Raw genomic sequence first — 3,666 nt, forward strand, 5'->3', positions numbered from 1 at the left:
TGTACAAAGTGCCAGAGATACAAATATTAATAATAATAGCTAGCATTTACATAGTGCTTTAAGGCTCACAAAGAGCTTTGCAAATATCTCATTTTCTCTAACTCTAGGAGGTAGGTGCAATTATATTCCCATCTTACAGATGAGGAAAGTAAGGCGAACTGAGGCTAAGTGACTTGTCCAGGGTCACGCACTATTATGTGTCTAATGCAGAAGTTGAACTGATCTCAGTATTCATTGTGCCCTCAGGGAGCTTATATTTGAATTGCAGAAGACAACACAGCCAGGGGGAGCTGGAATGGGATAGGTGATGCGTTCTGTAGCCTAGCATGGAGATCCCAGGAAATGGCATGGAGTCCTGGTGCTGGACAAGAACATGAAAGCTCACTTATCAGAGATCAGTGCTGATGTGATGGAGTTCCAGTAGGAGAGGGGAGGAATGAGGATATTGGATAGAATGACATTGAAGAGGCCGGTAAAGAGAAGTAATGATATATCTCCCCCTATAAATCTAAGGCAGAGTTTGCCACCAATATACCCCATCAAAGGGAAGCATGGACACGTGTAGGCCACACTTGTGGTAATCTGTGCCCAGGGCACAGGTCTGGAAAAATCAGTGCAAGCCTCTAAGACTTTAGGATGGACAATGTCTTTGTTGGTCGATATTTGTTGGGTTGCTCTTGTCCATGTTGCTCTCAGCTGGTCTCCTGTGGCATGCAGACTCTGCCCAGCATAATTCCATGATCTTGTGTTTGCAGTTGGCAAGGCTCTCTGGAACATGAGGGTCTGTATAAATGACTTTTCTATGCTGTCAACTCATCAGTCAAAAATTTACACCTGCCAGAAACCCACACACTTTGCTTTAAAAGGTCTCAAGGACACTACTAAGGTGGTTTTTTACTTCTGCATTTTTATAAGAAGTTGTACTTTGGGATATGATGCTTCCATCTGCTCTCAGCTCCTGGCTCAAGCTGAAAATTCAGCTGAGCTGCTACTTCTTTCTCATAAGAGGATGATTGGGTTCTGCCACTATTGCTCTTTTTAAAAATATATCTATTTATTCGTTTGTTTGTTCATTCATTTATCTATTATTACCCAGAAAACTCTTACAATAGAACAGCTCTTTTAAAAGGCAAAGGAGCCTTCAGACACCTAACCATGATACTAGAGGAAAAAACCCTAGAGGATTTTTCCCCAATAACGTAAAACACATCTGTTTTTTCCAGCCTTGGCTAGAATGAGCATTTCCTATGCAGAAGGAGATTTCTTGACCCAAGTGCCCTGAAACAGAATTGTCTTTTCTGACTAGTTAGTTTAGACTTAATTCTGTTTTCTTTCTTTGATTTCCTGGTCACCAGTGGCAAGGTTTTTGTCGGAGGGCTGTCTTACCTAGAATTGGGATTTCTTGGGGCTTGCTGTTTAATTTCTGATTGCTCAACTGCACCTTATCTCTGTCTATTTAGAGAATACCCTCCCAGAAAACTGTCTACAGTGGGTTAGGGCACCCTCAGTTTTCAATCCCCAAATGGGTTAAAGGAGGAAAAGATATAAGAATAAAACTAAGACCAAGAGGCAGGATCATGTTCTTCCCCCTACCCATACCTGACTGGCCTCATTCGTGCCTTTCCTATAGATAAATGGCTAGCAAGGAGTTGACTTACTCATAGGTGTCTTCAGTGTGTTTTTTGATCTGAATGGAAGTCATTTGGTCAAGTTGTCAAGCCCTCCTCTAGTCTTCTCTCATTCCCGTGATACACTACTGCTTGTATGTTTCCTTTCGTGAGAATGCCTAGGAATGAGAAGAATGACTGTCCAAGAAAACTGGTCGCATCCATTCTATGAAGTTAGTCTACTGACCAGAATATCCAGGACTTAGGGCCCAACTCCTCCTTCCCCTTTCCAAAAAGTAAAACCAATGCAATTCGCTACCCAAGTCCCATTGCCCCAACACAGCCATAATCCCTCTTATATTCAGGTTACCTCTGATTTTGCAAGGGAAACTCTTTACTTTATGAGGAAAACACCAAACTGCCACCAGGAACATCGGGATGCCAAGCAGGGACAACCAAATCCATGGATTTGTGTTAGACTCTATAGTCACAGTGCCTAAAACAAGAAGTTAGGATCAACCAGAATCAATCTGTTGTGGGGAAAGGGGAAGGAGGATAGGGGATGAGAGTATGTGAAGGAAGCAAGGGTGGGGAGGGGGTGCAGGGATGGGACGGAGCAGAGAATAGGAAAGACAGAGTAGTAGAGATTTTACTCCTTGTAGAATTTTTTTGGCATCTAGGTAAACAAGAACCAGGAAAATGGCAGTGGGGAGTATGGAAAGATGAGGAATGAAGAGAGAAAAGGGCCTAGAACAGGGGTGAGGAACTCACAGCCTCGGGGCCACATGTGGCCCTCTAGGTCCTCAAGTGCAGCCCTTGACAGAATCCAAACTTCACAGATTCAGTCAAAGGGCCACACTTGAGGACCTAGAGGGCCACATGTAACCTTGAGGTCACAGGTTCCTCACCCCTGACCTAAATGGTTGGAACAGAGAGCAGAGATATAAAGATGATCAGATAAGCTATGAATAAGATAGGACAATAGGCAGCATCTTAGAGTATCTCTTCTAGAGTTCTTGCCTACCCAGGATTTACTAAGCTCCTTCAGTTCTCCTTCAATTTCTCCCCAAAAAGCCTTCCTTCTCTCCCAATGCGCACCAGTTCTCTTCCTCAAGTACACGTCCTTGCCTCCTACATCTCGTCTCTCTCCTGTCAATGAGGGTGCACCCAGAAGACAGGGATGGTGTTTCTACCTTACTACTTCAGGAGCACATTCACCCCTTAAGGAGCATTCCTCAGTCTAGGGCAATTCCCACAGGGAGGGCTAAGGAAGGAATGAGCGACTGATCAGCTCAATGACCTTCACATACTTCTCCAGGGAAGGTAAGTCTATAATTCAGTCAATCCTATTCATTCATTTGGGCTGCCTCTTAAGTTTGTGACCTTGGGATAGTCTTTTCAACCTTAGTCTTCTATCCTCTAAATTTCACTTATGTAAGGAAAGAGCAGCTCTGTCCTTCCTTCCCTTTCTAAAACGCAAAGTTGGAGGGGACCCAGATTTTGAAAAGGTCTGAAGATAGGAGAATGGAAGGAAGTTTTTTAAAGTGTACAAGCGTGTGGTAGCAAGATGGGGTCCAAATGGAGACATGTGGCTCATTTACCAAGGACAGTTAAATTGAACTTTTCAATATATATCTCTCCTGAGACTGATATGATATGAGCTTCATAATATCCGTTGTCTTCACAAGTCAGATTCATGATCTTCAGAGACTCCCCATCAGAAACAGACAGCCTCCCGTTGTATTCCTTCCGAGGAATGATCCAGCGGGGACTGCTCTCCCCTGACCAGATGGTGAGTAGGCTCAGATTCTTAGACAGAAAATACCATTTGGTCAACATGGTCTCGTTTCCAATTTTTGAATCAGGGCGCAACAGAACATAATCTCCCAGAGTCCTGTTCAGAGAAGACATCTTCCCTGATGTGATGCCAATACCTGTGAAAGGACAGAATAAGACTTATCAGAGAATAGGAAAAGAGGCCCCTTACTCACCTGAGACAGACAAGGGGATTAAAAATACAGGAAGGTCCTGAAAGAGGTCTACCTACAAGTACTACAGG

General features: G+C 43.7%; 1 long non-coding RNA gene across 1 annotated transcript; it reads right to left on the minus strand.

Moving 5' to 3' along the window:
* Positions 1–529: 529 nt before the first annotated feature.
* On the minus strand, positions 530–3,409 carry LOC114049636. Its single transcript, XR_003569889.1, has 4 exons — positions 3,209–3,409; positions 1,978–2,103; positions 1,659–1,786; positions 530–768 (listed from the first exon to the last, which is right to left on the minus strand). It is a non-coding gene; the product is annotated as an uncharacterized LOC114049636 (long non-coding RNA).
* Between the last annotated feature and the right edge of the window lie 257 nt (positions 3,410–3,666).

Source organism: Vombatus ursinus, unplaced genomic scaffold (assembly GCF_900497805.2).
Source record: "Vombatus ursinus unplaced genomic scaffold, bare-nosed wombat genome assembly UNPS02014798.1, whole genome shotgun sequence".
NCBI lineage: Eukaryota > Metazoa > Chordata > Mammalia > Diprotodontia > Vombatidae > Vombatus > Vombatus ursinus.